We start from the raw sequence: 13,704 nt of genomic DNA, 5'->3' as shown, positions 1-13,704 counted from the left end.
AAACAGAGGGAGACTTTGTCCAGAGAGTTCATCCCTCCCCTTTGAACTGAATAGTCTCATCTGAAGATGAGTCCCATGAGCCAGCAGAGGAGCCAGTGGTTCTTAGAACTGCATTCTGAAATCTAAAGTGCCTTCTGTGGTGACTCCCAGGTCAGCATGGTTGGTTGGTTGGTTTGTTTTTGTCTGTTTGTTTGTTTTTTTTGTTTTGTTTTTTGTTTTTTGTTTTGTTTTTTTTTTTGAGACAGGGTTTCTCGGTGTAGCCTTGGCTGTCCTGGACTCGTTTTGTAAACCAGGCTGGCCTCAACACAGAGATCAGCCTGTCTCTGCTTTCCCAAGTGCTGGGATGACAGGTGTACCCCACTGCGCCTGGCTTTGACAGGGCTCTTGCCTGGCCTGCCTCTGGCTTCCAGCTCCTGAGGAAAAAAACACTCACTTGCCTTCCTTACAAGTCTTCAGGACCTAGTTGCTCTTATGGCCAGGGCTCTCTTTTGGCAGAGATATTTGGTGACAACTAGAGTCCAACGTTACCAAACTTGTTTCCCAGTGCTGCTCCTCTCTACAGTGCCTGAGATTAGAGTAAGGAGCAAAGGGACTTCCTTTGCTCATCTCTGCAGATGCCACCTAGTCGCTCAGGGACAGCTTACCTACACCATTTCCTTCCTGCCCTGCTCGGTCCTCCTCAGCCTCCAAAGACAAAGCCTGTCTCTTCCCTGAAAGAAGGCCCTCGTATCCTGCACAGCTGTGATTAGATGACCTCTTGGGCTGACCTGCTTCGGGTTAAATGAGCCTATTCATCGAACTTTTCCTTCTCTGAACTATACACAGCCCCCCTATCAGTTTCCTGGCTCCATTCTGGACTCCCAAGGTGAAGAATAGAATTCTGAAAATGTTCGTCTTGTTGAGGCTCTGACAAAGTCTCTCTTCTCTGATTTTATCCTGAGAAGCCAGGCATATGCCATGTCCTCTCTTTCAGGAAAGGAGCAATTGCTCTGTTCGTTTCTTACCTTAGCTTCACCCAGCTCACTGTATGTAGGTTGCAAGGATGTGAAGAAAATTTGCCATCACCAGTAAGATGCTATGGAGCATATTTGAGGATAATCTATTCAACTTTAGAAACCTGGAGAAGCGAGCATGCTAACGATGGTTCTATATGATTCCTATACTTAAGACTCAGAACCTGTCATAATAAACGGGGGTTGGGCTAGTTTTCTGCTTCTAATTAATCTATTAGCTCCCCTCTTTCCTGACTCAATTGCTCTCCTCCACTTTCATGACACACACATATCAAGTACTCTTCCATTAATCCATGGCACTTGGAGCCGTCATTGTGGGCTCTCTCTTCCAGGTGTAATTTACTGTAATCACCTCGGAAAATGAAAGCCATTTTCCAGAAGCCAGGGAGTGGCAGACACTCATTTGTATCCCACGTTTCAAGTCCTAGATGACTGCCTGGTTCCCCAGAGGTCAAATGACAGCAGTGCTTGTCATTTTGCTTCCATCACATGCCAGACTCTTTCAGCATCCTAGTTGCTGCCCTGGTAAAGAGAACATTTAATCCTAGCTTTCTTCCCAGGTTCCAGAATGATTGAAAATGGCCTCCCTCCTTTTTTGCCACCGTCCGATAAATAACAATTGACCACAGAAGCATTAAGTGGGGCCAATCACCAAGATGGACAATGACACGGTGACATGGTTGAACTGGGACTGTGGACAAACAGTTGTAAGCCTAGCATTACGATTTGGATGTAAAAACATCCCCCATAAGCTCATTTGAACATGTGGTCTCCAGCTGATTTTACTGTCCAAGGAAGTTTCAGAACCTTCGGGAGGTGGCATCTACTGAGGGAAATAAATGAGTGGAGGGAGAGCAGGTCTTGAGAGCTATAGCCTAGCCCGGTTGGCAGCTTTCCTTCCCAGCCAGCCATGATATGAACAAGCAGCCTCCTATATCTGTTGCCAGTGCTGCCAGCCACTTCCAATACCATGAGCCGCCCACCCACCCCCACCTCCATGGCTGCCATGATGAACTATATTCTCAAACCATGAGCCTAAGAAAAGCCTTCCTTTCTAAGCTGCTTCCTGTTAGATATTCAGTCACGGTGATAGAATAGTGTCATCTGGGACGTTTTGTCTATAAAGAGAGCACATGACGAGGTAAAGCCCCAGGCTGTGTGTGAAAGAGTTTCGTCAGACACCTACGGTTTCAAGAGATAATAAGAAGGCATGACCCCCAGCATGACATAACTCAGACATGGAAAATATAAATGCTATTTCCTGAGTTCCTACTGCATGCAAATTCTGGTCATGGCACACTGCTTTCCATAATATAATCCTTCCAGGCATCAGAGCCCCAAACTGGGATGTTCCATGATTCCCAGTTTCAGAAACTAAGGCTCCGAGGGCAGAGCTGTGACCTACCTACAGTGGTCACACAGTGGCAGGGAAGGCCTGGGTGGGAATTCAGACCTGTAGGATTCCAAAGCTGCTCTCAGGAGGCACTGTCTCAGAAGCGATGCAGTGAGGGAATAGAATAGAGCTAATGGCGTCATCGTCAAAGGAAGTGAGGACAAGAACTCAAACAGGACAGGATCCTGGAGGCAGAAGCTGATGCAGAGGTCATGGAGGGGTGCAGCTTACTAGCTTGCTCTCCGTGGCTTGCTCAGCCTGCTTTCTTATAGGACCCAGGACCACCAGCATAAGGATGGCCCCACCCGCAGTGGGCTGGGTCCTCCCATATCACTCACTAATTGAAACTAATGAAACTCCCTGCCCTGAGACACTGCAATATACAAGTCTTCAAGAAGTTCAAGGTCATGCTTGGCTATGTAAGCTTCTGTGGTTATTTTGGGAGCACTTCTGTGTGAAGTGTTTACTGTCACACATTAAACAATAAGAAAGCCCTTTAGCAACACTATCTTGGTCTCTCATACAATCCTGCTGGGTATTGAGATACAGAAGGCTCAAAGAGGCCAAGTGATTTAGCCAGGCCATGGCCAGGCACTGAATGAAAGCATTCCCCTTGAATGTTTACAGCATGAGAAACAGAACAGTGCATAGAGGAAGCCCTCCAACTTTGGACCAAGACCTGTGTCCTTCCTAAACTACCTTCAATGCCACCTATAAATAGTAACTTAATACCCACATTCTTGCTTCTTAATGCCTATACTCATATTTCTTCATCTGTAAGTACAGGTAGATTCGAGGGATTACAGCCTTCAGACCCTTACCGGAAACATACTAAGTGCTGCATGAGAACTAGGCGACAGGATCTATCTTTATGTGTGTTGAGTTACATACTCTAAGATAACTCTGGAGAGTGTGTAGGATGAGGCTTCCTGACCCTCTGGCTTGTTCACTAGGGTTGACCATCGTTTATTCTATCTTTATTAGAGAAGGAACCAGCATGGCATATCCCTCTGGTTTTCAGATGCTCTCCAGGCTGGAGGAACAGTCCTCAGTGACTATAGGCTTTCAGCTAGCATCTATGGACACTTCTTGAAGCTTGCCTGCCAGTCTGCAGAGGGAGTTAAGGAGGAAAGATTCCTTTATGCCAATAGACAAGATATTTGCTGTCCATGTTAGGAGAGATATTCTCATATCAGGAACTGAATTGCCTCTATCCCAGTTCCCAAAATAATTGTTCTTAGTATCTCTGTGACAGCTGTCTTAGAATTTCTATGGCTATGATAAAACACCATGACTGGAAGCAAGTTGGGGAGGAGAGGGTTTATTCGGTTTATACTTTCATATCACAGGAAATAAGGACAGGAACTCAAACAGGAAAGGAACTGGGAGGCAGGAGCTAATGCAGAGGCCATGAAGGGGTGCTGCCATGAGCTTATACTCATGGCTTGCTCAGCCTGCTTTTTTATAGAACCCAGGACAACCAGCACAGAGATGATCCCACCAACCATGGCCTGGATCCTTTCCTATCAATCACTAATTGAAAAATACCTAACAGCTGGATCTTTACGTAGGCATTTTCTTTCTTTCTTTCTTTCTTTCTTTCTTTCTTTCTTTCTTTCTTTCTTTCTTTCTTTCTTTTTTTTTTGGGGGGGGTTCTCTTTGTAGCCTTGGCTACCCTAGACTTGGTTTGTAGATTTGCCTGCCTCTGCCTACCCAAGTGCTGGGATTACAGGTGTGCACCACCACGCCTTGCTATAGGCATTTTCTTAATTGAGGTTCCTCCTTTCAGATAACTCTAGCTTGTATCAAGTTGACATAAGACTAGTTAGGGGAACTGACCCCTTGTCATCTTGACACACAAACACATCACTATTATGCCATAACCCTACCTTTGCTATTTGTCCCCAAGATCTCACATTGAAATTACAAATAACTTCAAAATTCCCACAGTCTTTACAAATTCAAACACATTAAAATTTCAGTCCCTTTAAAATAGCTAATCTCTTTTAAAATTCAAACTCTTTTAAAATTCAGAGTTTCTCAACTGTGGAATCTAGCAAAACCAGAAACAAATTAAACACTTCTAACTTCAGGAGGAGAGAACCAGGGCACAGTCACAATCTGAACAAAGCAAAACTCCCAACAGTGTAAATAACAGAATGCCCAATGTCTGGGATTCACTCACGATCTTCTGGGCTCCTCCAAGGGCCTTGGGTTACTTCTTCAGCTCTGCCCTCTGGAGCATACACAGCTGACCTTTTAGACTCAGGCCAGCCATTCCAGAGCTGCTGCTGTTCTTGGTGGTCATCCATGGTACTGGCATCTCCAAGATGCTGGGATCTTCTGCTGCAGCTAGGCTACACTTTCACCAATAGCCTCTTTTAGGCTCTCATGGTGCCAAGCCTCAACTTCTCTGTGTGACCCCTTCAGTCCTGGGCCTCCAACTGCCATTGAGGCTGTATCTTTACCAATGGCCTCTTCCTGACCTCTCACAGTACCAAGCCTCAAATGTTCTCCATGACCCCTTCATGCCTTTGAAACCGCCTGGGAGACTCTTCCACTGCAAGTGTACTAGCTAGCACTGATTACAGCCTTAGCTGCCTCTGCAACACAATTTCTGTGTTCTGACTCTCAGGAAACACTTCCCAGAAGATTTACCTCAGTGATGCTGGTCTCCTCCTAATCACCACTAATTTCTCAGCTCCAGCCAATCAGCATTGAGCACCCCAACAAAACAAAGACTTCACTTTAGTATTTCTGGTGCCCTGTTAATCACAGCTGATTCTTCAGCCCTAGCTAACCAAAACCATAGATTCTTCACAAGAGAAGGCTGGTAGAGTCTTTGATTTCCTCTAAAATTTCACAAGTCAGGCCTCCATCATCTGAACTGTTCTTCAAATTCAGTGACTTTTCTAGCTTAATGTTCCAAAGTCCTTTCACAATTTTCCCCAAAACAACATGGTCAGGTCTGTCAACAGCAATACCCCTTTATCCTGGTACTAATTTGTCTTAGGGTTTCTATTGCTGAGATGAATCTTCATGACCAGAAAGCAAGTTGAGGAAAGGATTTATTGTGCTTATACTTTCATATTGTAGTCCATCACTAAAGGAAGTCAGAACTCAAACAGGGCAGAAACCTGGAAGCAGAAGCTGATGCAGAGGTCATAGAGGGATGCTACTTACTGGTTTGTTCCCCATGGCTTGCTCAGCCTGCTTTCTTATAGAACCCAGGACCACCAGCCCAGGGGTGGTACCACTCACAATCAACTGGGCTCACCTCCATCAATCACTAATTAAATGATTGATATAAGTATAATTACTAATTACATCTTCTTGTTTGTTTGTTTTGTTTTTCGAGACAGGGGTTCTCTGTATAGTCTTGGCCACCCTGTACTCACTTTGTAGACCAGGCCTCCAGAGTGCTGAGATTACAGATATGCACCCCCCCTTGGCTTTAATTACAGTTACGTGGGCGTTTTCAATCGAGGCTCCCTCCTTTCAGATGACTCTACTTTATGTCAAGTTGGCATAGAAGTAGCCAAGACAACAAACAGCTCATGCTTGTAATCCCAGCATTGACGAGGCTAAGGCAGCATGGTTATAAGATTAAGACCAGATACAACAGCAAGTCTACGTACGTTTTGAGAAATACAGTTATATCGGTGAGTTACATTCCTCATTCAAGGGGTTATCAGAATGAAGAGGTGGGTACTGCTGACGGGAGATGGTAGAATTGTATCTCTAGAGTCCAAAAGTGGTAAAGGGAGGGAGCAGAATATTAACCTAGGCCTAGACACTCCCTTTACTACACAAGGCCCAGAGGCCTCAATTTCTAGGCCTGCACTCAAGCATCTCGGTTCTAACAAGATATTTATTTGGGCCTCCCAGGCCTGCTTTTGTTGCTGTTTTCTAGTAAAGAACTTCTAATAATCACATAAATGCCTTCATGTTCTTGTGTGGTACTGCTGTTGAGCCAAGGCAAGTACATATGCAGGTCAGAGCTTTGGCAAGAGCTGTTGACTCAAGGGAATGCTGGGGGCCACCCTCATTAGACAGGAGCCCAGGCATAGTGCTTTGTGTCAGCTCCACCTGGGCTACACCAGCTAACATCCTCGGTGTATAGCAAGGTCTCGTTGACAACAGCAGCAAACAGCTGTGCAGGAAAAAGGCACTGCCCAGATCCAACCCTCCAACCCCCAATCCTCCCATCCTAATGAGAATGAAGCAAAACTCAGAATGTAATCCACCCACTGCAGAAACCAATCATTTCTCCTCGTTACTGAGCGAAGAAATGCCTCTCAGGGCGCCTTTGGCTCCTTACAAACAAAATAAAACAAATCCTTCCTATGGATTTCATTTGCCATTTAATGCAACCTAATGATTTCCAATTGAAACCATGTTCATGTTTGTATTGACTTATTAATAGCACATCCATTTTCCACACAATAAAGCCTGAACCATGAACTGGTAACTTTGACCAAAATACATTAGGTAGCATTAAAGATTAAATAAACACTGTTTCTATGAGTAATGTTTAATGTCCTCTATTTGTCAGTCTATTGAAAATTGATCTCTGGGTATTTTGAACAGGGGTTCCACAGGGTGCATTTTGAACATATTATGAGTCATGACTATGTATTAGGATGTGGAATGTTTTCCAGGCCGTCAGTAGAGCTCATTACAACTTTAGAATATTCTGGTTAATTTGCACAAATTGTTCCAATGTTGATGGCAAAAGCCAAGCAGTAAAAGGGCAGAACTGAAACATATGTGTGATTAAACAGCAACTTAGAAATGGCTCAGATGGTCACGAGGAACTTAGTGTTGTTTTTTACCACTGGGCCTGTGGTGGTATCTGCCCAGATTGGTAGATGCCCATCTGTGGAAGAAGTCAGAAGTGGGTTCCCTTGCTACTGGAGAAGGGATAACTGGGATGGCGACCATGTCTACTTCCTGCAGTTTTCACCCTGCATATATTCTGCAAGGGGAAAGATGGTCCTTGATTTTCTATTCCTGGTGCTTAAAGCAGAAGACCTCATACCCAAAAAAATCTACACAGCCAGGCTCTGGCAAAGACCTATAATATCACCTCCAGGAGAGACTGTGAGATCTTGTGTCAAAATAAAAGATAAAAAGAAGGCTGGGACCATAGTTTAGGGATAAAGTATTTGCCTAACATACTTGAGGTCATAGGTTTAATTCCGTCAAATCTACAGAAAAGAAGGCAGAAGCTGAGAGTGACATATCTGTAATCCCAGCACAGGAGGCAGAGGCAGGCAGATCTCTGAGTTCAAGGCCAGTCTGGTCTACAAAGAGAGTTCCAGGACAGCCAGGGCTGTTATAAAGAGAAACCCTATCTCAAACAAACAAACAAACAAACAAACAAAAAGAATTCAAAGTCAGCCTGGGTTATACAAGACTCTATCTCAAAAAACAAAACAAACAAACAAACAAAAAAAAAAAAAAGGAAAAAAGGATGGAAGACTTCCAGAGACATGCCTTCAACACACTGGTTGTAATAGTTCCAATTACAATAATTACTACCTATTGAATACCTTCTTGGGGCAGTCAAGCTGCTAGGTATGTGACACTCTAATTATCTCTACAATCCCTGAAATACATTATTCCCTGTATGTACATAAGGTGATTTATTTGTCATGGTTGATGTTGCCACTGAGACCATTGTCAGGGGAGTTATGGTTTGAATATGAACTGTCCTCCCACAAGCACAAATACTAAATACTTGGTCTTTAGCTGGTGATCTAATTTGGAAAGATATTGGAAAGCTTAAAAGGTAGGGGTTGGGACAAAGCAGGTCCTTGGGGGTGTGCCTTGGAAGGTTATAACTACTCCTCTCCTCTCAAACAAGATGAGGAAGTCCTCTGCCATAAGCTCCCACCACCAGGATTCATTTTTGCCATGGGCCCCAAAACTGCAGAGCTGAATGATGGATCAAACTCTCTGAAACTGAACCAAAACCCAAATCTCTACCTGTTAGTTATCTTATTGTGTATTTTGACCACAGCAATAGAAATGACAATTAATATAAGAAGACACAATGCTTTTGCAATTCTTTTTATTCTCACTATGAAGTTTACACACACATTTTGCAGTTGTGAGGCTAGAATCCAGACAAGTGAAATAATCAGGTTGTTTTTTTCCCTGCTCTATCTTTTTTCTTTCCCTCTACTCCTTGTACTAATTATTTTCTCATTAGTGCAACAGAATATGCTGACAGAAACAATGTAAGAGAGAAAGAATTTATTTTAAAGGTATACAGTACATCATGGCAGGGAGGACACACCAGAAGGAAGAGAAAGTATGTTGGCAGGAACAGGAGGCTGACCAGCCACATTGTATCTGTTCTCAGGAAGCAGAGAGTAAGCAGGAAGTGGGGCCAAGCTCCTACTTCCTCCAGCATGGCTCTTCCTCCTAAAGGTTTCACAACCATTCCAAGTGGGTCACCAACTGGGACCAAGTCTTCAAACATATGAGCCTCTGAGAATATTTCACATCAAAGCACAGTACTGCCTCTTGTCTCTCTTCCTGTTGGGTGACAGTGACGTCATCAATCTTCCCCATGTACATTGCAAGAACTCCAAATGCATCCCTCATCTTGTCTCTTTGATGTGAGAGGTCTTCATATCTCAGGAGACCAGGCAAGGTAAACCTTGACACTTTTCAGCACAAAATTGTAGGACAGACCCAAGCTGAGGGGCTCCCACATATGTACCATCGAGGGTACCTGACCTGGAAACAGAAGCGGGCTCTAGAGCAATGGTTCTCAACCTGTGGGAAGAAACCCCTTTGTGGATCACATACCAGATATCCTGCATATCAGATATTTATCTTATGGTTCATAACAGTAGCAAAACTACAGATATGAAGTAGCGATAAAGTGATTTTATGGTTGGGGTCGATACAACATGAGGAGTTGTATTAAAAGAGTCCCAGCATTAGGAAGGTTGAGAACCACTGCTCTAGAGGCTTCCAATTCTATGTAATGACTGGAAGGAAGGAAGAATGTGATGTCTTGGGCAAAAGACAGCCTCGAGAGGTATAAACTGAAAGAGTGACACTGTCAGATGAACTTGGAGCCTATGAAATGTTACCAGCAGGAATCATTTCATCCAGTCTTTAAAAGTCACCTACCAGCCTTTCCTCTTTCTTTTTGAGCCAGTGTTGCTCTTGCGAACATGGTGAACGTTCCTAAGATCCACCAGACATTCTGCACGAAATGTGCCAAGCACCAGCTCCACAAAGTGGCACAGTACAAGAAGGGCAAGGATTATTTGTATGCCTCGGAGAAGCAGCATTATGACAGGAAACAGAGAGGCTGTGGTGGGCAGACTAAGCCTATTTTCTGCAAATAGGTTAAAGCTACAAAGATTGCCCTGAGACTAGACTGTGTTGAGCCCAACTGCAGATCTAAGAGAATGCTGGCTATTAAGAGATGCTATTAAGGATTTTGAACTGGGGGGGGGGGGGGCAATAAAAAGAGAAAGGGGCAAGTGATCCAGTTCTAAGGTGATTTTGTTATGAAGACAATAAAATGAAATCATGAGCTTTTGTTCACCTCATTTGATTGCAGTTGGTCTTTTGGGAGGGAATAAACCAAAGATTGTGCTTGGGGAAAAAAAAAAGTCAGCTACCATATGTAGCATCTTTCTTGATCTCCGCATGTTGGATCCAGAAAGGCCTTTAGCCAGGAGCTTTCCTAATTCATAAGGAAGTGAAGGAAAGGGGGACATTTTTCCTCTCAGATACCTCTGCTAATTGATCTCTACTTCCTTGTGGACAACTTTCCCTTAAAGATTCCATTGGCAACATTTCAGTTTCCTTCTGTCCTTCCTCTCATCTAGTCTACAGGCAATGAGGATTGTTTCTCTCCCACAGGACTTCCACTGTGGTCTGGAACAACCTGTAGCATGAGGAACGGCTTAGACAAAGGACAGGTTGTCAGTTACAGTTGTCAGTCAGCACACAGGCGATTGTATCACCTTCCAAGTGCCACATGGCTACAGAAACATACAGCAGCAGGCAGCCCCAGGAGATCCTGGAGCCTCACCTGTCCCCAATCTCCCAGAAAGAGCTCAGCCCTCCCTCCAGAGCCAATGTTGGAATCCCCACAATAGGGGCTAAAAGGAAAACTTTGCCATTATTTGCGCTGCTGCCTAATCAATGCTCAGAATGGGACTGTGCAAGCTTCCCACGGGAGGCTGGAATTATTTTCTAGATTTAAGAGTCAGGATCCCCAAGACAATCCATTGAGCCGTTCACTGTCACAGAGTAGCCAAGAATCACTACTAAGATTTGAACTCAAGTCCAGCTGCTTCTCTGGCTTAGCTATTTCTGATACCCATTTCTGATAACATTGCTGATGACTTGATTCTGCATCCTCCCACATTTTAGCTCAGATAACCTTTCCTACCTGCTAATTCAGCCATAAACAAACACTACAGACCCTACACTCTACCTTTCAAACGCTTACAGTGCAATTGAAATGATAATAGGTGGCAGGTGGCTCCCTCATTTTAGGCTTGTCATTCAAGCTTAGGGCGAGATTGAAATCCTAGGTGTTGTGGCACGTCTCAGAGTTGAAGAAATGGAGACAGGAGGATCCCTTGGGGTCCCTGGCCAGTCACTCTCACCAATTGGTATGTCCCCAGTAAAAGTGAGAAACCTTGTCTCAAAAAAGCCAAGAGTATTCCACCTGAGGAATCACGCCTGAAGCTGAACTTTGGCACACCCACACCCACACAGAGAGCACATGGGCAGGCAAAACACTGTAAACATTTTACACACTGTAAAATTATAACAGGGCAGGTAAGATGGCTCAGGGAGTAGAGGCATTTGCCACCAAGCCTGACTCCCTGAGTTTGATCCCTGTGACCCACACAGTATAAAGAGAGAAATGACTCCCACAAACTGTTTTCTGAAGTCCACAGGAATAGGAGTTTTGGTTTCTTTGTAAACTCAGTTATGTTGTGTAAATGTTTTTGTTTTTAATATCAAGTGTGGGATTTTAGTTGGGCCGCAGTTTGTCCATCCTGTTGATTGTCACGTGCAGGGCGTGCTCTTTGCCAGCTGGTAACAGCCTTCCATGTGCAGCACGGAGAGGGGTGGGTGGTCTAGGATTCTGAGAGTATAAATATGAGAGCTGAAAAAGAGAAGAGGTGTGTGGGGTGGCCTTCGGTGTTGGCATGTGACATGTAGCAGTTTGGAGAGACCAGAGAGCAGAGATGGTGTGGCAGTTTGGAGAGATGCTTCGGGGGGCATAGCCTCATGGAGGAGCCTGCAGGCTTGCTTCATCTGCAGTCGACGACGGAGATTGGTATAGAACCCTAAAAGAACCTCTTGACCCTAACTAGCTGGGAGAAGGAAAGAGCTCTGGGGTCCCCTCTCCCCACTAACATCTTCTGTCTCCTACTTAAGGCTGGGGGATTGGTGGAAGGGAGATAGAGGCCTAAACACCCCAAATAAAGTAGAGTTTTTAAAAAGACCACTATGGGTGGCTTTCCACTACAGTCCACATACAAGCATCGGCATGCATGCACACGTACACACTCACACACACACATACATACAGGTAATGACAAGTAGAAAGTCATTGGCTGAGTGACTATTTGGGGCCAGACACTGCCCCAAATGTTGTTTTATTCTAGTTTCCTTGGAAGGTCCTTACCTACATCTTTGGTTAAGACAGGGTTTCTCTGTGTAGCCTTGGCTGTCCTAGGCTCACTTTGTAGACCAGGCTGGTCTCAAACTCACAGAGATCCACCTGCCTCTGCCTCTCAAAGTGCAAGAAATACAGGCATGTGCCACCTCGCCAGTGACATCTTCATTTTAAAGAAGAGGATGTAGACATAAAACTGTTGGTTTCATGATACACATATTGAAAGGCCAGCATTCAGAGCCAGGGCCATTTTCTTTCTGCCACAGAACAAGTTGGGCAGAGGAGGTGAAGCCTCGGGTGTATGACCAATCCATGGGGCTTGTAGGCACTACATGTTCTTTTTCTTAGGGAAGGAAGGTTCCAGTAAGTGTTCTTGACTGGGGTCACTGGAGCTGGGTCTCAAGTCTGAGGAATATTTCACAGACCTGGGGCAAAGCTGAGTCTCAGCCAAGGGAATGGGAGGAACCAGAGGGGCCAGTGAGGAGGAAAACAGCTTCTATCATTATCTATTTGACTTAGGCAAAGAAGAAACCTCTTAAGTGCCAGCCCACAGATGGCTCATGCCTGCTCTCTGTATAGGTTATCCACTGGCATGCTTTCACTCCCAACCCTTGAGGATGGCTTCCCCCCTTTCCTCTACAAGGAACTTACAGATGCAAAGAAGTTATCCAGTTCACCCATGACACAGAACAGGCCTAGTTGCAGAACTCTGGGCTACTCTGGGCATCCCTCTGTCTTTAGGCTGCAGCTTGTATCAGCAAGAATCTGTTGTTTGGACTGAGGGCTCTCAAGAGGACTCTCCGAGCCCTGGATGACTATCAAGTCTGTCTTAGTGAAGGCCTAGATGCAGAGGCCAGCCCTTGGCTCCCTGCTTCTTGTCCTTCTGTTTTTGAGGATGGAGGGCATCTGTTTATGTTCTGGAAACTGAGAGGACACAGTTAGGTGATCTTCCTCCCAGGCGTTCCTAGTGGATTAATAAACCTATCCATGAGCAATGGTCATAAAGCTGAAGGCAAGAGAGAAGTGCCCAGAAGGCTGGAAGGTCAAGAGAAGGATGGTCTGGTCAGCACCCTCTCAGGTCATCTTTTCTCCTAAATCTTGGTCCTTCCATGCCAAAATCCAGTTTGGAGTTCTTTGTTCGTCATTTTAGAATTTTTTTTTTTTGTATGTATAAATGTTTCAGCCTACATATGTGTCTCTATACCACATGCATGCCTGGTACAAGCAGAGATCAGAAGAAGGTGTGGGATCCCCTGGAGCTGGAGTAGCAGATGTTTGTGAGCTGCTTTGTGGGTGCAGGTCCTCTAAGAATAACTGCTTGTAACTGCTGAGATACCTCATCAGCCCCTGTTTCTGTTGTTGTTTTGTTTATTTGTTGGGGTTTTTGTTTTGTTTTGTTTTTGTTGTTGTTGTTTTAAGACAAGATTTCTCTGTGTATCCCTGACTGTCTTTGAAATCACTCTGTCCTTGAACTCAGAGATCCCTGCCTCTGCCTCAGGAGTGCTGGGAGTAAAGGTGTGTGTGCCATCACCACCCAGCTGATCTGCTTTTGTTTTTTAAGTCATGACGGTTTAGTCCAGCATGTTATGACAAATTATGATAGGAGGAACAACTTGTGTAGT

At 44.7% G+C, this 13,704-nt stretch overlaps 1 pseudogene; it reads left to right on the top strand.

The window, feature by feature from the left end:
• The first annotated feature begins 9,602 nt into the window (after positions 1-9,602).
• On the top strand, positions 9,603-9,932 carry LOC129688416 (60S ribosomal protein L36a-like; annotated as a pseudogene).
• The last annotated feature ends 3,772 nt before the right edge of the window (positions 9,933-13,704 follow it).

The sequence above is a fragment of the Psammomys obesus genome, unplaced genomic scaffold (assembly GCF_907164565.1).
Source record: "Psammomys obesus unplaced genomic scaffold, mPsaObe1.curated_primary_1811, whole genome shotgun sequence".
Lineage (NCBI taxonomy): Eukaryota > Metazoa > Chordata > Mammalia > Rodentia > Muridae > Psammomys > Psammomys obesus.
This window is presented reverse-complemented; position numbering and strand designations above follow the sequence as displayed.